At 44.2% G+C, this 20,601-nt stretch overlaps 3 non-coding genes across 3 annotated transcripts; all 3 read left to right on the forward strand.

Moving 5' to 3' along the window:
* Positions 1-2,938: 2,938 nt before the first annotated feature.
* On the forward strand, positions 2,939-3,124 carry LOC120938592. Its single transcript, XR_005749157.1, has one exon. It is a non-coding gene; the product is annotated as a U2 spliceosomal RNA (small nuclear RNA).
* A 6,046-nt stretch (positions 3,125-9,170) lies between these two features.
* Positions 9,171-9,356, forward strand: LOC120938596. Its single transcript, XR_005749161.1, has one exon. It is a non-coding gene; the product is annotated as a U2 spliceosomal RNA (small nuclear RNA).
* A 5,685-nt stretch (positions 9,357-15,041) lies between these two features.
* LOC120938624 lies at positions 15,042-15,240 on the forward strand. The gene has a single exon (XR_005749179.1). It is a non-coding gene; the product is annotated as a U2 spliceosomal RNA (small nuclear RNA).
* The last annotated feature ends 5,361 nt before the right edge of the window (positions 15,241-20,601 follow it).

Raw genomic sequence — 20,601 nt, forward strand, 5'->3', positions numbered from 1 at the left:
GTTTATGGAACGGAAGGGGAGAGAGATTATGTCGCAAGCGAGGATGGTGGTGAAAGAGAAGGATGAGAAGTGCACGCGGTTTTTCTTTAAGAAGGTGTATGGTGGGAAGGTGGAGCTGTCAAGTGTGTTGGATGAGAATGGACTGGAAGTGAATGGGAAGGAGAGAGTGGGGGAAGAAGTGTGCAAGTTTTATGCAGGTTTGTATAAGGAAAAGAAGAGGGATGCGAGAGTTGAGAAGGATGTGTTGAAGCAGGTGGAGATGTGTTTGGATTTGGATGATAAGAGTATGTTAGGGGAGAAAGTGAGTAAGGGTGAACTTGATGAATGTTTTGGAAGCATGAAGAAAGGGAAGACGCCTGGTAGTGATGGTTTGCCTGTTGAGTTTTATTGCGCGTTTTGGGATGTGATTGGGGATTGTGTGTATGAGATGGTGATGAAAGTTCTGGAAGTTGGGAGGATGCCTGAGTCTATGCTGAAGAGTGTGATTGTTTTTTTGTACAAGAAAGGTGATAAGCGTGAGTTGAAGAATTGGAGGCCTATATCGTTATTGAATGTTGATTATAAGGTTGTGGCGAAAGTGTTGGCGAATAGGTTGCGTGCGGTGGTGGAGAAATTGGTGGGAGAGGAGCAAGTGTGTGCGGTGCCTGGGAGGTCGATTGCTGAAAGTTTGGTGAGTCTGAGGGATGTGTTGTGGTTATGTAAGGAGAGGAAGCAGGAGGTGGCTGTGTTGGCTGTGGATTTTGAGAAAGCGTTTGATAGAGTGTCGCATGATTTTATGTTCAAAGTGTTGAGGAGGATGGGGATACCTGAGGTTTTGATTGGTTGGATTAAGTGTTTGTACAGAGGTATGGTAAGTAAGGTGTTGGTGAATGGGTGGTTGACGAATGATATAGACATTGGGTCTGGAGTGAGACAGGGATGCCCGTTGTCGCCTGTTTTGTTTGTTTGTGTAATTGAGCCATTGTTGAGGATGTTGGCGAAAGATAAGTGTGCGAGGGGAGTGGAGGTTCCTGGGAGTGGTGGCAGGGTTCTGAAGGTGATTGGATATATGGATGATGTTACTGTGGTTTGCAAGGATATGATAGGGTTAAGAAGGGTGAAATTGTTGATTGATATTTTTTGTATGGCGAGTGGGTTTTGTGTGAATATGGGGAAGAGTGAGTGCAAGTTGTTTGGAGTGTGGGGAACGGTTGAACAATGTGGTTGGAAGTTTTGTGTTGGAGGATTGAGGATTTTGGGGGTTAAGTTTGATGGAGATTTGTATGGGAGAGAGAGTTGGCAGGATGTGTTGGCGAGAGTCAAGAAGAAAGTGGATTTTTGGTCTCTAAGGACTTTATCGATGGAAGGGAAAGTGTTGGTTGTGAAAGCGGTTGTGATTCCTATTTTGTTATTTTTGTATTGTGTGTTTCCGGCGCCTGACAGAGTGATGAAGCAGATTGTGAGAGTGTGTTTTATGTTTCTTTGGTCGTCGCGGATGGAGAAGTTGAAGAGAGAGAAAGTGATGAAAGGTGCAATGAATGGTGGGAAGGGTATGGTGAGTATTGAGAAGTTTCTGGTGGTGAAGTATGTAAGTATGTGTGTGAGATTAAGTGAGAAAGAGAGTATTGCAGGATGTATGGTGAGGTATGCTGGTGGCAGTGTGTTGCGGAAATGTAAGTTGTGTGAGGTTGATCTGAGGAAGCCTGTATGTTTTGTGGCGCCTTGGTTTTATGTGAGGATTGATAGGTGTATGAGGAGGTATGAGTTGCGAGATGTGACGCGGGATAAATGGTGTGAGAGTAAGAAGATTGTGCAGTTGTTGAAAGAGAGGGAGGAAGTGGAAGGAATAGGTGGTTTGAGAGTTGCTGAATGTAAGAAAGTCTGGAAGAATGTGTGTTGTAAGGGTTTGGACAATAGGCAGAAAGACATTGCATGGATGGGGGTGCATGGGTGTCTGCCTACTAGGGAATTTCAGAGAAGGAGAAGGTTGATTGATAGTGAGGTGTGTCCGAGGAGTGGGTGTGGGGGGATTGAGAGAGTGATACATGTGTTTTGGGAGTGTCGGTATGCTAGGAAAATATGGAGTAGGATGGAAAAGATGGTGAAGGGATTGACTGGTGTGGATGTTTTAACGTATGAGATGGTGTTGTATGGTTTGTGTGATTTGCCGAGGAATGAGGAGAGATTGCTGTGGATAGTGGTTAATTGTGTTAAGGAATGTTTGTGGGATGTGCGTAATATTTTTATTTTTAGACAGGAGATTGTTAAAGTGAGGGAGTGTGTGGCCATGGTCCGAGGAAGGATTTTTAACTATGCATATTATGATTTTAAGAAATTGGGTGAGGGTGATGCACGGAGGTTGTGGAAAATAGATGTGTGGAAGCAATGGTGTGTATAATATGTTTTTTTTGGGATTATGTTTGATGATGTTCTTATTTTTGATAAATTAACCTTTTTGTTTTTGTCTTTCAGGGTGAGTGCAGGTGGTGGTGAAGGGACAGTGTGGAGAAAGTGTACAGGAGTGTTTTTTGTTTGTGTAGGGATAGGGTTGAGGGATAGTATATTGTAGGGGTAGTTTTGTGCTAATTGATGGGTGGAAGGGGTTCCTTTGTACAATATTTTTCTTGTGAACTTTATTTGCTGTATTCTTGTATTTTGTTGTTATATATTTTTTGTTGTTGTTATATATTTCTTGTTATTTTGCTATGTACCATTGGGCTTTTGTGGGAGGGCTTTTGTGGGAGGGTTTTGTGGGAGGGTTTTGTGGGAGGGTTTTGTGGGAGGGATGTGGGTGTTTTTATGTAAATATTGTAAACCTTTTTGTATTCTTTGTATTTTATTTTTCTGTACTTTATTGTAAACCGTTTTGTTATTTCTTGTATTTTATTTTTTGTACAAATGTTATAAGATCTTATTTTTGTACATATTTTGTCAAATGTTACTTTGTATTTTACTTGTGAAATTTTAAATAAAAGAATTAAAAAAAAAAAAATCTGTTCTTATCAGTTTAATATCTGATACGTCCCCTATCTGGGGACCATATATTAAATGGATTTTTAGAACAGGGAGATGGAAGAAGAGCTTGCTCTGTCCACTCCACGCATCGACCTGGTATTGCAGTACCTCCAGGACCGGTGCACCCCTCTCTTACGCAGTGTCAAAAAATAGATTTAACTGGAACATCATCCAACTTGTTTGTCTTGTGTGTTCTTGTTGCTTGCTGCTGACAATGTTTCTTGCTTAAACTCGGTTCCGTGCTATAATAAACTGGCATTTAACCCTTGTGTCTTTGTCTTCATTGCTTCTTGTCACTTTTTTGCCAAATGCCACTACTTTATCAAGTGACCTATACAGCAACACCTAGATTTAGTCAGGGCATCCAATTTTCGACAAGTCAGCTAGTGTCCTACTCCTCGCTCTCTCTTTCCAAAGGCCCAAAATGAAGCCTTCAATAAGCAGTGACTACTCTGCTGACAAAAAAGGGGGCTGAATTTGCTCCATTGCTGTGTGCCTTGCTGCATGCAGCAGCTAGCTAGAAAAGTCTGCTGTGGCAAGGGTTTTTTATTTTTATCCGGAGGATCCCTTAGTCTTTGACTCCCTCTAGTGGCCCTCGATTTTCTTCCACGTTATGTTAACTAAGTCCACGTTATGCTAACTAGGAGGCCGGCCCATGCAAATGATTTTCCTTGTTGAACGTGAACGAGGAGCAACGAGAAGCACCTGAACGTGTGCAATTCTTATTTTGGGATGACTGAGGGTCATGACTGGGCTCCAGCAGTGTTGGGCAGGTGTCAGAAAAGGGTGGATTGTCCAGTAGACAGGGGGTCAGGCCTGTAGACCAGCGACACCCGTCTGGCTGAAGAATCACACCTCCGGACAGCCTAGACTGGGGGGAAGGGCGCTTGCCGGGTACAGGCAAATGGGCAACTCTCAGCGAGCCCTCCGGTGGGGCCAGAAAGCCGCTCGCTCGGAACAGAGAATAATTGGGTTATCGCTTCTCGGCCTTTTGGCTGCGATCTTGTGTCGTGGTTGAAGGGTTTACAGAAGGCACCAGTCCTGCTCGGCCTGGGGGTGTTTTCCTTAGCTGGTGCACCCCCTGCTGCTATTGGGTAGGACGCTGCTGGAAGTTTACGAGAGGGCGATTGTGGGTCGTAGCCCCACAGGGCATAGCTGGTCGGTGGAGGGGTGTTTCCTGGGGCCCTTTCGGGGGTACCCTAGGATCTCATTGTCGGCTTGCACGGATCTGTGCCCATCATGGCGAATCGAGGGCTCCAAAATTCGCTGCGCTTACTGGTCAAGCCAGAATTTAAGGACAAGGTGACGCTGCAATCTATCGTGGTGGACGTGTTGATCGATATCTGCAACCTCTCGGTAAGTCAGATATTTTGTTTGCAAGATTTCCCGTTGCAAGGTATTTATGATGTCACCTTCTCGTCTGCCGAGGTTTGCCTTAACTCTTTCGAGAAGAGAAAGGAGCTGAAATTTTGAAGTTTCTGGAGGTTATACCGCTGTTCATGCAGGATGAAAGAATGGTAATCGTCCATATGTATAATCCCTATGCAGATTTCGCTTTAGTGAAGGCCTTTCTGGCAGGGTATTGTGAGGTATTGAAGGGGGGTGAGAAAGTACTCAATAAGTTCAAAATATGGACTGGTAAATTCCGCTTCTTTGCCCGCTTCAAGTTGGATAAAGAATGTGTAGGAGGTGTGAGACATCCACCTTCTGCCTTCACAATTGGAGGGGAGAGAGGGTTCCTGTACTATCAAGGGCAACCCAGTTATTGTCGTAGGTGCCTGCTGTATGGACACACCAGTGCAGAGTGTGATACGGCGCAAAGATGCCGTCTTTGTAAGCAGCCGGGGCACAAGGCGAATGAGTGTGGGGCTGTTAGGACTTGTGACATTTGCCACAAACCAGGACATCTAGCCAAGCAGTGCGGAGAGTACAAGAAGTGGAAGAAGACTTTTGCGGAGGCAACTTCGGGTGCAAAAAATCAGGGGGAGGAGCTGAGGCCTTCAAGTAGTGGACAGGCAGGTAATGCTGGGCCAGTGTTTGGTGGTGCCATGGCAACTCCTGCAATCTGGCGGGCGAATGGCATGCCTCCTGGCCCTCAGGCCAATGAGGCTGTGTCCAAGGATACAGTGGGAGCAAATGATGGGTGTTCGGCTGGTGCAGAAGCTGCGGCTGTGGCCAATGATACTAGCCCTATCCCTGATGTCCCAAAGGACGGAACTGTTGAGGGCATGAACACAGGTGAGGTTGCGGAACCCCCCCGTGAAGAGGAGGAAATGGAGACTGGAGTCGTGGCTGAGTCATCTCAAGAGTCCCCTGGAGATGGGGATGAAGTGGATCAGGCAGTTGATATGTTGGCAAACCAGATTTCGACCCCTTTAATTGAAGCTCTGGGTGAAATATCCTCTAGTGATGAGGAAGATATGATTGATGTGGAAAGTGACGAAAGTGGTGAAAGCATTGTGTGTGCCCAACGTGAGGTATACCCTGTTGAAATTATTTTGCAGCCCTCTGGGAAACGTGCTAGAGGTGATGGGGTGGGTACGGAGAGTGGGAACGAGGGTTCCCTGCAAATTAACCTTTCTGGGGCTTCATCTGATGAGGTCGCCAGCTCTCCTGCCCCTAGGAGAAGACAGAAACATGAGAAAGTGCAGGTTGAGAGTGAGAGTAAACCTTGATAAAAATCGTCATGGCTGGGTTTGTTAATCTCCTTTTTATGATGGCTATAACTGTTGGTTCGCTAAATGTGCGCGGAATGAAGTCTGGATGGAGGAATGCTGCTATTCTAGAGTATCTGAGCACTGTTAAAGCTGATGTGATTTGCTTGCAAGAGTGTGGACTGGATAAACCTACGGGTATTGTAGATTGGGAGAAAGGTGTGGCTGTGTGGGCACCTTGCTGTAGATCAAGAGCGGAGGGGGTGGGGATTTTAATAAAAAACAGTAACATTCAAGTTTTATCATATGAAATACTGATTCCTGGCAGATGCTTATCGGTGATCTTGGATTGTATGGGTGAAAGGATTCGTGTTATTAACTGTTACGCTCCTGCGGATAAAGGGGAACGTAGAGATTTCTTTGAAACCCTTAAGCTGTACTTACCTGGTAGAATAACTACTATTGTGGCCGGAGATTTAAATTGTGTCAGGTCATGTGATGATAGGAAAGGACAGATGGGTAGTGGTGGTATGGATGTCACTTCCAAAATCCTGAATGATATGATTGGGGATTTTCGGTTAAAAGATACTGCCCGGATAATGGAAGGAAGTGCCCCTTCTCATACATATTTTGCTGATAGGGGTACGGTTTCATCTCGCCTAGACTTTCTTTTGTTGTCGGAATTCCTGAATCCCTTAGAGTTCAGCACTATCCCTGTGCTTTTCTCTGATCATGTTCTTCTGTTATGCAAGGTGGATGTGAACGTGGGGGTAAAATTTGGTGCTGGCCTCTGGAAATTAAAGAGAGCATACTAATATATTGCTATGGTGGGATTGGATGAAGATGCAGGTGGCCGGGTTCTTCAGGAGGATGAGTACGCAAAAGGCTAGGGAAAAGAGAGAGAGAGAATATCTGTTAATACAGAGGATCCAGTTCCTTCATAAGTGCAGGAATATGGGCCTGGAGGTTGAAAAGGAATTGGAGGAAGTGAGAGTGGCCAGAACCCAGCTGTTAAAGGAGAAAGGCAAAAGTATAATTTTTAAGGCAAAAATACAGGATATGGAGGAGGGTGAGCAATGTTCGCGGTTCTTTTTTAAGAAGATCTTGAGTGCCAAAAAAGTGATGAGCTCGGTTATGGTAGGAGAGGTGGAGGTGGAAGGAGATGGAATGATGGAAGAGGTGGCATCTTTCTATAAAGATTTGTATAGAGGGAAGAATGTAGTATCGAGGGAGGAATTAACCGAATATTGTGATGTAGTGGAAAATTGCCTTGGGAAAGAAGATGTGGATGGCTTGATGGATCCTGTGGTGGAGGGGGAAGTGGAGCTTGCCCTAAAAAAAATGTCAAGCAACAAGACCCCGGGCAGGGATGGTTTGCCCGCAGAGCTATATGTAATGTTTTGGTCTCTTTTTAAGACTCACTTGGTAGAGTTGGTGTCATATTGTATTGATCATGGTTTGTCGAAAACAATGAAAGAAGGAGCGATTACTTTGATTTTTAAAAAAGGAGAGAGGAAAGATATTAAAAACTGGAGGCCAATCACTTTGCTTAATGTCGATTATAAGTTGGTAGCAAAGATACTGGCAAATAGATTAAATCATGTGATCGCTAAGATGGTGGGTGAGTGGCAGGCCTGTGCAGTCCCAGGGCGAAGAATTATGGACAATCTGGTCCTACTACGGGATCTTGCTTCGTACGCCCAAATGAACAACTTACCGTTGGCTTTTCTTGGGATCGATTTGGAGAAGGCGTACGATAAGGTGTCTCACGCCTTCTTGTTTGAAGTGCTGGAGAAAATGGGTTTACCAAAACCTTTCCTGAATACGTTGAAGGGCTTGTATGATGGAGTGGTAAGCCAAGTGTTGGTTAACGGGAATCTGTCCAGCTTCTTCCCAGTCCAGTCGGGAGTTAGGCAGGGGTGTCCCCTTTCGCCTATTCTCTTTATTTGTGCGATTGACCCCTTACTGAGACAGGTACAGAGGGATAAGAGGATAAAAGGCATGTTTGTACCAGGTAGCAGCGGAGAGTGTGTGAAATCCGTTTGCTATATGGATGATGCCACTTTTACCTGCACATCGGAAGCTGACATAAGGCGAGTGGAGCTACAATTAAGCCTTTTTAGTAGTGTGTCAGGCCTCAATGTAAACTGGCACAAGAGCCAAGTGTGCGTCATGAGTGGTACCTGTAGGATTGAGAATACCAGGGTCAGGGTCGCTGACTCGATTACAGTCCTGGGCACTCATTTTGAAAGAGATCTGTTGAACCAAACCAATGCGGAGCAGGTGATAGAGAAGGTCACCCGAAAGCTAGATTTTTGGAAATCGAGACGGCTGACCTTGACGGGTAAAGTCTTGATCACTAAAGCTGTTGTGCTTCCTTTGTTGTTATATTTCAGTTTGATCTTTCCACCGAGAGTTAAGATGGTGCAGAAAGTGACAAGAGCCCTTTTTCTATTCTTTTGGGGCGCCAGGATGGAGAGAGTGGCTCGGGCGGTGGTAGTGAAGAAGCCTTGCCTGGGGGGCTATGGTTTCCCGGACATAGCGGTTTATCTTGGCGTACATTATTGGTTAGGCCATTACAGGACTTTTTCGAGTGGAGGAATAGTGGCCTGTCTAATGCGTTATTTGGCAGGCTGGTCTCTGGTTAAATGGGGTTGGTGTGCAAAAGATCTTTCAAGACCAGTGGCTTTGGTCCCCCCCTTTTTTTATGCTCGGTTGGATCAGTTTTTTAGGGAGCACGGATTGGAAGGATTAGGAGCTGGCGCAATTGAAAAGACTGGGTTATTAAGGTGGTTTACCAAAGATGAGATTGTGGCAAATGTTCGAGGACTTGGCTCCAGGATGGCTCAAGTTTGTTGGAAGAATTTTGCAATTAGAGGAGTCACCAACCGGCAAAAGGAGATCGCCTGGATGGCCTTTCATAGATGCTTACTGACCAGAGTCTTTTTGAAGGCAAGAGACCTATGTAGGGTGGAGACATGTCCCAGAGAAGGATGTGCTGGTTTGGAATCGGCGGAACATGCCTTAGTGGAATGTGTTTTCGTTAGAAGGGTGAGAAGAAGATTGGTCCCCTTTTTGGACGTAGTCTTGGGTCTTAAAGATATAGGTTTTGATGGTTGGTTTTATGGGATAGTGGAGGGTGATAAAAATAAACAGATGAAAGCATGGATTTTTATGGCTGTACTGAGAGAGGTGATGTGGGATGTGAGGTGTTGGGAAGTAAAAGGAAAGCGAATGGTATCGATTGAGGATTGTGTGAATTTATGTATGGCCAAGTTGTATATTGTTTTATTAGTAGATAGGGGAAGGATGGGGGAGGAAGAGGCAGATAGGTTTTGGGGATGGGGGAAATGGGTGGGATGGGGAGGGAGAAGGGTTTAATAAGTATGTGTTATTGTTGTTTTGTATTGCTGTTTTTTGACACTGTGTAAAAATATTTGAAAATTTTGAACCTTTTACCTGAATGATGAGTATGGCGTTGTATTGAAAGAATAGAAGGCGAGTTCTTGATGGAGAGTACTAAACGCTTGAATCTGATGGGAAAAAAAAAAAAAATCTGTTCTTATCAGTTTAATATCTGATACGTCCCCTATCTGGGGACCATATATTAAATGGATTTTTAGAACAGGGAGATGGAAGAAGAGCTTGCTCTGTCCACTCCACGCATCGACCTGGTATTGCAGTACCTCCAGGACCGGTGCACCCCTCTCTTACGCAGTGTAAAAAAATAGATTTAACTGGAACATCATCCAACTTGTTTGTCTTGTGTGTTCTTGTTGCTTGCTGCTGACAATGTTTCTTGCTTAAACTCGGTTCCGTGCTATAATAAACTGGCATTTAACCCTTGTGTCTTTGTCTTCATTGCTTCTTGTCACTTTTTTGCCAAATGCCACTACTTTATCAAGTGACCTATACAGCAACACCTAGATTTTAGTCAGGGCATCCACTTTTCGACAAGTCAGCTAGTGTTCTGCTCCTCGCTCTCTCTTTCCAAAGGCCCAAAATGAAGCCTTCGATAAGCAGTGACTACTCTGCTGACAAACCAGGGGGCTGAATTTGCTCCATTGCTGTGTGCCTTGCTGCATGCAGCAGCTAGCTAGAAAAGTCTGCTGTGGCAAGGGTTTTTTATTTTTATCCGGAGGATCCCTTAGTCTTTGACTCCCTCTAGTGGCCCTCGATTTTCTTCCACGTTATGTTAACTAAGTCCACGTTATGCTAACTAGGAGGCCAGCCCATGCAAATGATTTTCCTTGTTGAACGTGAACGAGGAGCAACGAGAAGCACCTGAACGTGTGCAATTCTTATTTTGGGATGACTGAGGGTCATGACTGGGCTCCAGCAGTGTTGGGCAGGTGTCAGAAAAGGGTGGATTGTCCAGTAGACAGGGGGTCAGGCCTGTAGACCAGCGACACCCGTCTGGCTGAGGATTCACACCTCCTGACAGCCTAGACTGGGGGGAAGGGCGCTTGCCGGGTACAGGCAAACGGGCAACTCTCAGCGAGCCCTCCGGTGGGGCCAGAAAGCCGCTCGCTCGGAACAGAGAATAATTGGGTTATCGCTTCTCGGCCTTTTGGCTTCGATCTTGTCGTTGTCAGAGGGTTAGACTTGATACACCAGCCACTCTCGGCCTGTTAATTGGTTCCCTACGGGGTCCAGTTGCTGCTGCTATTGGGTTTGGCGCTGTGGATTGTCGTAGAGCTGCGATCAACTTGAAGAGGTGCTGATCCTGGTCGGTGAACGGAAGAAGAACATCCTAGCCTTTTTGGTGAAGAATCCTGTTCCTGTAGCTGTCTGCGTTTGGTCCATCTTTTTGAGGATTTCTTGGAGGAATTTCTAGCGAAGAAAATGGCGTCCAGAGGGGAATCTTTTGACTACATCGAAAACACCATCAGATTTGTGATCCAACCGGAGGCCCAAGGTATGTTGGATCTACGGATTTTTGCGAAGACTATCTTGCAAAACATGTTGGGCATTGACCTGAAAAAGCTCTTATGCTTGCAATCTTTTCCAAAAAAGAAAAGTTATGATGTAACTTTCCAGTCACGAGGAGACTGTGAAACAGTTTACGCAAAATATATAGAGCTACAGGGTACTGATATTTTCAGGGGTATCCTTGTTCATCCACTCTTCTCCAAACAAGAGAAGCTTGTGATAGTACATATGTACAATCCACATGTCACTGAAAAACAAGTGATAGGTATACTCGTCCCATACTGTGAAAATGTCAAATATGAAGGGAAGATTCTGAATGAAGTGGGGGTCTGGAATGGGAAAAGAAAATTCAAGGTCACCTTTAGACCATGCTCCCAATCCTTTGGAGGTTTCATGCGACCCCCTCCTTTAATTACCGGCAGTAACAGAGGATACTTATATTACAATGGGATGCCTCCCTATTGTAAAGGATGTAAATCCTTTGGACATAACATGGACTCTTGTCCAAGATTGGCAGTGTGTGAATTGTGCCAAAAAAGAGGGCACACGAAAGAACATTGTCCAGTAAACAAAGATCTGTTTGACTTACTGGTCGAAACGTTTGAAAAAATGGAAGAGTCAAACCAGCCTCAGGAAGATCAAAATGGTGAGACTGCGGAACAACAAAAGACAGAGGTCCCTGAGACCCCTGCAGAAAACCTAGAAACAAAAACATCAGTGGAGATACCAGAACAAATGGACTCCTCTGAGTCAAAAAAGAGAAGCAGACCGGAAGAAGAATCCGGTAAGCCGGATAAAGAAAAAATGAAACTTTGTGAAGAGGAAGAAGAAGAAGAGGAAGAAGAAGAAGATGAACCAGGGGTTACTCCCAGGAAGAAGATGGGCTGTGTGTCAGGAAGTGGAGAAGGTCCGCCGGGTCAGATGGAGGGAATGTCCAGCGACTCTTCAGTTCCATGTCACCAAACATCACCCCTTGTGGTAGACCTCTCTGATAGAGAAGAAGCGGATTTAAATGATTTGGGAATAAACTCCCCAAACATTGAAATATTGAGGAATAACCAAGAAACATGGTGAAATAATAATGAATACAAAATTAAAAGTATTATCTCTAAATGTTAGAGGTTTAAAAACAAAAACGAAACGGATGGTATTATATGATTTTTTAAGTACTATGGACTTTGATTTTTGTTTTTTACAGGAATGTGGCATCAGCCATCGAAGTTCATATAACAACTATAAAAAAGAGTGGATTTATGGACCTTCTGTGTGGTCTGGATCCAATACTAACCGAAATGATGGCGTTGCAATACTCACCAAAAATGTAAATATTGAAATTAAAAGAGTAACAGAAATTATTCCTGGCAGAATCTTACAAGTTGAATGGGATCGTTTTGGCGAAAAGATAAGATGCATTAATGTGTATGCTTCACCTGAGGAAAAAGACAGAAAAGAAAATTTTGAGGTCTTAAAATATTTTTCAGTTGGACAAAGCCCATTGATAATCGGTGGTGATTTTAATTGTGTTTGGCCGGGTGAGACTCGTGAAAGACCAGGGAAAAATGATAAAACTGATTACTCTGCAAAGATTTTGAAAAAAATTGTTGAAGATGTATGTTTAAAGGACTCTTTTATTTGTAAAGGGAAGGAGAATAATAGATATACATGGTCCAATGTCTTAAATAAGTCAAGGATTGACTATCTTTTTGTTTCAAGAGGGATTGAGGTAATTTCTTTTTCAACAATCCCGGTTGTTTTTTCTGACCACACTCTAGTGGAGAGCGAATATAAGTTGGACGGACAAAGCCACAGCAAATCTAACCTGTGGAAATTGAATGTCTCTCTGCTAGAAAAAGAAGAGATAAAAAAAGAATATGTACACAAATATTCCAAATGGAGTCAAAACAAAAGAGGCATGGATATTTTGACGTGGTGGGAGAAATTGAAAAGTAAAACAAGGAAATTCTTTTTACGAAAAAGCAAAGAAATTGTGGAGCAAAAAAGAGATTTCTTTAAAAAACTAAACGGTAACTTGAATACTTTAGTCTTATTAAAAAAACATGGTTTCGACTTTGAAAAAGAAATCGATGAGATTAAAAGTCAAATTAAAACACAAATTGAAGAAAGAGGAAAACAAATCATTTTTCAGTCAAAAATGGAAGAACTGGAACATAACGAAAAATGTACAAGTTATTTCTTCAAAAAGATTGCTTCGAAAAAAGGATACATAAATAAATTGGAAGGTGAAACAGAACTGGTGGAAATGTTGGGAAGAGCTGATCTCTTCTATCAAGACCTGTTTTCCCCTTGCAAAACAGATATCGCTTTTGAAAACCATTTTTTGGGGAAAGTGGATAAAAAACTAGAAAATGAAGACCAAGCCTGGTTGGACAGAGACTTGAACGGTGAAGAAATTTTGGAAGCAATTAAAAGCTTCAAAAAAAATAAAACACCAGGAAATGATGGATTACCCATTGAGTTTTATATTGTTTTTTGGGATATTATTAAAAAAGATTTTTTAGAAGTTTTGTCGGAATGCACAAATAATTTCCGAATGCCTGATTCGTGGAAATCTGGTGTGGTCACACTCATATACAAAAAAGGTGACAAAGAAAGCCTCAAAAACTGGAGGCCTATAACCCTTCTTAATGCGGACTATAAAATTTTTGCCAAAATTCTAGTCAACCGTTTCAAAAAAGTGTTGGGGAAAATCATAGGAGAAACACAAACATGTGCAGTACCTGAGAGGAAAAGCTTGTCCAATTTAATTTCAATCAGAGATTTGATTTGGTATACAAAAAAAAGAGGAGGAAAACTGGCAATGATCTCAATAGACTTCGAGAAGGCCTATGACAAAGTGGTCTATTCTTTTTTGTTTAAGGTATTGCGAAAGATGGGTTTCCCTGAGAAGGTGGTAAACCAAGTTCAAATGCTATATACAGGATGTATAAGCAGAATCTTAGTAAATGGATCCTTGTCATCAGGAGTACATTTGAAGTGTGGTGTAAAACAAGGATGTCCTTTGTCACCAATTTTGTTTGTATGTGCTTTGGAACCTCTACTTTGCTCAATAAATAAAATGAAAATCATAAAAGGAGCAGAAATTCCTGGAACTTTGAATGCCATAAAAACAATGGCATATATGGACGATGTGACAATCTGTTGCCAGGATGCTGTATCTGTCAAATATGCAATCCAAGAAGTGGAACAGTTTAAAAATGCCTCTGGTTTTTCAATTAATTGTGAAAAATCCGAGGTCTTGTGGATTGGAAAATGGATGGGTGCGGAGAAGATTAAAATTAAAACGGCAGAAGAAATTAAAATCTTGGGCATAATTTTTGATAACACCAATAATGGACAAAAAACTTGGCAAGCTCTACTCGAGAGAGTAAAGAAGAAATTAACTTTTTGGGAAACGAGAGACTTAACTATGGAAGGCAGAATGCTAATTGTAAAGCAAGTTTTGCTCCCTATGATTTTGTATGTGGCAATGGTATTCCCAGATGAAGAAAAAATCTTGAAAAAAATAATTAAAGTGTGTTTTTCTTTTTTCTGGAGATCAACAATGGAGAGAGCTAAGAGAGTTACTCTGTGTCAAGATAAAGACAAAGGTGGAAGAAATATGATTGATATAAAGCGATTCATCAAAACCAAATATCTGGCGTACTGCATAAATGTCATTCTTCATGGAAGGGATTTTTCATAGAATATGATGAATTATTGCGTTGGCTTTATGTTCAAGAGATATGAGCTCGTAAGACTGTCATTACGAAACCCATATTGTTTTGATCCACCAAAGTTTTATTTAATTTTAGAAAAAACGATTAAAGAGTACCACTTACAAAAGCTCCCAGAAGAAACATTGATGAGTCACAAAAAATAATTAAAGAAATCAAAAAGAAGGATAATATAATAAGAATTGAGAACTTCTCGGAACAGAAAAGCAGGCAAATTTGGAAGAACATCACAATAAGAGGTTTGACCAATACCCAATGCGATCTTGCATGGCAGATTGTGACTCAGTGCCTGACTACAAGGGACTTTCAGCATCAACGTGGCCTGATCGCCTCTGCTGCTTGTCCAAGAGCAGAGTGCAAAAGAACGGAAACAGCTAAACACATTTTTTGGGGGTGCAGTTTTGCCCAGGAAATGTGGAAGAAAACCAGTATAATCCTAAAATGGATTGGGAGATTCGACACCTTTGATGAAAATACAGTCTTGTATGGAGTATTGATTGGTTCGAATGAAAACTTTGACAAAATATGGCTAATTATTAATTGCCTTAAAGAAGCATTATGGAAGATGAGGAATATTTTGGTAATTAACAGAGAAAAATTGGAAGTTAAAAACTGCATTGAGTATGCAGTCAGTTTAATATACACCTACTATTTAAAAGATCTAAAAAAGTTGGGAAAAGAAGAAGCTGGGAAAAAATGGAGCTTTAAATTATTACAGAAAGCGTTAATAGAATGTATATAAAAAAAAAAAAAAAAAAAAAAAAAAAAAAAAATCTGTTCTTATCAGTTTAATATCTGATACGTCCCCTATCTGGGGACCATATATTAAATGGATTTTTAGAACAGGGAGATGGAAGAAGAGCTTGCTCTGTCCACTCCACGCATCGACCTGGTATTGCAGTACCTCCAGGACCGGTGCACCCCTCTCTTACGCAGTGTCAAAAAATAGATTTAACTGGAACATCATCCAACTTGTTTGTCTTGTGTGTTCTTGTTGCTTGCTGCTGACAATGTTTCTTGCTTAAACTCGGTTCCGTGCTCCAATAAACTGGCATTTAACCCTTGTGTCTTTGTCTTCATTGCTTCTTGTCACTTTCTTGACAATAGCCACTACTTTATCAAGTTACCTGTACAGCAACACCTAGATTTTAGTCAGGGCATCCAATTTTCGACAAGTCAGCTAGTGTTCTGCTCCTCGCTCTCTCTTTCCAAAGGCCCAAAATGAAGCCTTCGATAAGCAGTGACTACTCTGCTGACAAACCAGGGGGCTGAATTTGCTCCATTGCTGTGTGCCTTGCTGCATGCAGCAGCTAGCTAGAAAAGTCTGCTGTGGCAAGGGTTTTTTATTTTTATCCGGAGGATCCCTTAGTCTTTGACTCCCTCTAGTGGCCCTCGATTTTCTTCCACGTTATGTTAACTAAGTCCACGTTATGCTAACTAGGAGGCCGGCCCATGCAAATGATTTTCCTTGTTGAACGTGAACGAGGAGCAACGAGAAGCACCTGAACGTGTGCAATTCTTATTTTGGGATGACTGAGGGTCATGACTGGGCTCCAGCAGTGTTGGGCAGGTGTCAGAAAAGGGTGGATTGTCCAGTAGACAGGGGGTCAGGCCTGTAGACCAGCGACACCCGTCTGGCTGAGGATTCACACCTCCTGACAGCCTAGACTGGGGGGAAGGGCGCTTGCCGGGTACAGGCAAACGGGCAACTCTCAGCGAGCCCTCCGGTGGGGCCAGAAAGCCGCTCGCTCGGAACAGAGAATAATTGGGTTATCGCTTCTCGGCCTTTTGGCTAAGATCAAGTGTAGTTTCTACCTTGGTCTTGGCCTTAAGGTAACGACCGGTGCCAGTCCCTCTCGGCCTTGGGGTGTTTCCTTAATTGGTACACCCCATGCTGCTATTGGGGGGGACGCCACCGGGAGTGAACGAGTCGTGATCGCCTCTCCCTACCATCCTTGTGGTGGCTGTGGGTTTGGTGGGCGTGATGGTTGGGCCTCAGAGCGCTCCCAACACTTTAAGGCTGGCCGTGGCCGAGCCGAGACGTAACGTTGTTGGGTTGCACTTCATTCAGAAGGAGTTGATTGAGGACTTGCTTGGGATGCCGAGAGAATCGATTTTTTGCATGCAGTGTTTCCCCACCACCGGAATGTATGACGTTACTTTCTGGAAGAAGGAAGATCTGCACACATGTCTGCTTCGGTCACAAGAGAAGGAGGGTCATGAAAAGCTGGAAGGGATCGTGTTCCTGTCGAGTGAGACGAAAGAGCGGCTCCCCATCACTGTGCATATGTACAATCCCTTTGTACGTGATGGGGAGATCGCTGCCTTTTTACTTAGGTACTGCGAGTCAGTTTCTGCGGGCGTGAAACTGAAAAACGTTCTCGGTACCTTTAACGGGCAGCGGAGATTCTGGGTTACCTTTAAGGCGGATAAAGAGGGCATCTTTGGCGTCCGGCACCCCCCTCAGTCCTTCTCCATCGGGAGTAATCACGGTTACTTGTGGTACCCTGGCCAGCCGCTTTTCTGCAGGCAATGCTTTGCATTTGGACACACGAAGGACCAGTGTGAGGCCGGGTTGACCTGCCGTAACTGCTTCAAGCAGGGTCACGGGGAGAGCCAGTGTCCAGAAGGGAAGAGCTGCCACATCTGTGGGAGCCGAACCCACCTGGCTAGGCAGTGCCCCAAGGTATCAAGAACAACTGAGCCCACAACCGTGGTGGCGGAAATAAGGGCGGTGGAGGCTCCTGAGACGGTTGTGGGCAGGAGGGTGCTGTCCTACGCAGATGTGGCCAGAGGTGGTCCTCCGGCTACCGCCGTGGTCTCCCAAGATCAGGCCCCCGTGCTACCCGAGGAAGTGGTGGTGCGGGCCGACGCCTGCCCACCGATGGAGGGTGAGCCGGGCCTCTCCCCTCTGGACGCCGTGGGGGAGGAGGGGACCTCTTCTCTTCCCGAGAGGAGTGTCCCCGAGCACCTCGCGGCCGAGGGGGAGGTGGAGGAGAGCGGTATGGAGTCGGAGGGCTCGGAGGTGGAAGGGATGGAAGTAGGGAAGCCTTCCTTGAAAAGGAAGATGGAGGGCGCAGAGGCCCCTACTTCCTCCCAGGACATTGGCTCTTTTCCAGACTCCCCGGACCCTGGGTCATCTGAAGCAGTGGTCGACTCGGACTCGTCACACTCCCCATCTTATGTGACCACTGGTCAGGTGTCCAGCCTGCAGGAGGTGATGGGGTACTGCAAGGCCGATCAGGAGGAGAAGGCTGAGAAGAAGGCCGGTGGGGTAAGTACCGGATCAGGAGTTGGTTTGCGGACGAGGGCGAAGGGTAACCCGGGAAAACAAAGGAAGAAGAAAAAATGACAGGGATATGACCCCTTCCTGATTTTCTATGGCCTTACGGGTGTCTTCCCTCAATTGCAGAAGTATTGGGACGACCTGCAGGCGGGCAGCAATTTTTAACATCTTGGCCGGATATGCTGCGGATATCTACTGCCTGCAGGACTGCAATTTGAGGGAAGCCCCCCACACCGCTAATTGGACCCTTGGGGATGCGGTGTGGTCCTTGGGCCGAAGCAGAAATACGGGAGTGGGGATTTTTAAAAAAAATAAAAATATTAAGGTTTTGAGGAAGGTGGAGGTGGAAGTGGGAAGATGTTTGTGTGTGTTTTTACAGTATGGGGGTATTTGTTTTAAACTTTTTTGCGTGTATGCACCGGTGGACAAGAAGGGAAGGCTGGACCTGTGGGAGAAGATGACGTTTTTTTTAGGGGGGAGGGATCCTGTTATTGTGTGTGGTGATTTTAATTGTATTTTACGGAGTGGGGATAGGTGTGGGGGTGGTGGTGGGGACGTTGATAAATCTGGGAAGGAGTTAGGGGAGGTTTTACGTTTGTTTGGATTAAGGGATGTGGGTGAAGATGGTGGTTTTACGTATTTTAGTGATCGGGGTAATGTTAAGTCACGAATTGATTTTTGTTTTATTTCTAAAAATTTACAGGTGGATCATTTTACTGTGCGACGGTAGCCTTTCTCGGACCATGGTAGGATCGAATGTGTTGTGAGTATGGATCCGGAGGTAACGTATGGTAAAGGTGTGTGGAAGTTGAATGTGGAGTTGTTGGAAGATGAGAATGTGAAAAGAGAGTATGGGGTGTTTTTTGGAAGACTGAAGAGGAGGAGGAATGATTTTTTAAGTGTGATTGAGTGGTGGGAATGGGTGAAAGAGCAGACTAAGAGGTTTTTTGTAAGAAAGGGGTGTGAGATTGCGAGGAAGGAGCGTGAGGTGTATGAATGGTGGCTGAAGAGGATGGAATATTTGGAAGAGCTGAGAGAATGTGGAGAGAATGTGGGGTGTGATTTAGTGGAAGCAAGGAGAAAGTTGAGAGTGTTTATGGAACGGAAGGGGAGAGAGATTATGTCGCAAGCGAGGATGGTGGTGAAAGAGAAGGATGAGAAGTGCACGCGGTTTTTCTTTAAGAAGGTGTATGGTGGGAAGGTGGAGCTGTCAAGTGTGTTGGATGAGAATGGACTGGAAGTGAATGGGAAGGAGAGAGTGGGGGAAGAAGTGTGCAAGTTTTATGCGGGTTTGTATAAGAAAAAGAAGAGGGATGCGAGAGTTGAGAAGGATGTGTTGAAGCAGGTGGAGATGTGTTTGGATTTGGATGATAAGAGTATGTTAGGGGAGAAAGTGAGTAAGGGTGAACTTGATGAATGTCTTGGAAGCATGAAGAAAGGGAAGACGCCTGGTAGTGATGGTTTGCCTGTTGAGTTTTATTGTGCGTTTTGGGATGTGATTGGGGATTGTGTGTATGAGATGGTGATGAAAGTTCTGGAAGTTGGGAGGATGCCTGAGTCTATGCTGAAGAGTGTGATTGTTTTGTTGTACAAGAAAGGTGATAAGCGTGAGTTGAAAAATTGGAGGCCAATATCATTGTTGAATGTGGACTATAAGTTGGTGGCGAAAGTGTTGGCGAATAGGTTGCGTGCGGTGGTGGAGAAATTGGTGGGAGAGGAGCAAGTGTGTGCGGTGCCTGGGAGGTCGATTGCTGAAAGTCTGGTGAGTCTGAGGGATGTGTTGTGGTTATGTAAGGAGAGGAAGCAGGAGGTGGCTGTGTTGGCTGTGGATTTTGAGAAAGCGTTTGATAGAGTGTCGCATGATTTTATGTTCAAAGTGTTGAGGAGGATGGGGATACCTGAGGTTTTGATTGGTTGGATTAAGTGTTTGTACAGAGGTATGGTAAGTAAGGTTTTGGTGAATGGGTGGTTGACGAATGATATAGACATTGGGTCTGGAGTGAGACAGGGATGCCCGTTGTCGCCTGTTTTGTTTGTTTGTGTAATTGAGCCATTGTTGAGGATGTTGGCGAAAGATAAGTGTGTGAGGGGAGTGGAGGTTCCTGGGAGTGGTGGCAGGGTTCTGAAGGTGATTGGATATATGGATGATGTTACTGTGGTTTGCAAGGATATGATAGGGTTAAGAAGGGTGAAATTGTTGATTGATATTTTTTGTATGGCGAGTGGGTTTTGTGTGAATATGGGGAAGAGTGAGTGCAAGTTGTTTGGAGTGTGGGGAACGGTTGAACAATGTGGTTGGAAGTTTTGTGTTGGAGGATTGAGGATTTTGGGGGTTAAGTTTGATGGAGATTTGTATGGGAGAGAGAGTTGGCAGGATGTGTTGGCGAGAGTGAAGAAGAAAGTGGATTTTTGGTCTCTAAGGACTTTATCGATGGAAGGGAAAGTGTTGGTTGTGAAAGCGGTTGTGATTCCTATTTTGTTATTTTTGTATTGTGTGTTTCCGGCGCCTGACAGAGTGATGAAGCAGATTGTGAGAGTGTGTTTTATGTTTCTTTGGTCGTCGCGGATGGAGAAGTTGAAGAGAGAGAAAGTGATGAAAGGTGCAATGAATGGTGGGAAGGGTATGGTGAGTATTGAGAAGTTTCTGGTGGTGAAGTATGTAAGTATGTGTGTGAGATTAAGTGAGAAAGAGAGTATTGCAGGATGTATGGTGAGGTATGCTGGTGGCAGTGTGTTGCGGAAATGTAAGTTGTGTGAGGTTGATCTGAGGAAGCCTGTATGTTTTGTTGCGCCTTGGTTTTATGTGAGGATTGATAGGTGTATGAGGAGGTATGAGTTGCGAGATGTGACGCGGGATAAATGGTGTGAGAGTAAGAAGATTGTGCAGTTGTTGAAAGAGAGGGAGGAAGTGGAAGGAATAGGTGGTTTGAGAGTTGCTGAATGTAAGAAAGTCTGGAAGAATGTGTGTTGTAAGGGTTTGGACAATAGGCAGAAAGACATT

This window comes from Rana temporaria, chromosome 4, assembly GCF_905171775.1.
Source record: "Rana temporaria chromosome 4, aRanTem1.1, whole genome shotgun sequence".
Classification (NCBI taxonomy): domain Eukaryota; kingdom Metazoa; phylum Chordata; class Amphibia; order Anura; family Ranidae; genus Rana; species Rana temporaria.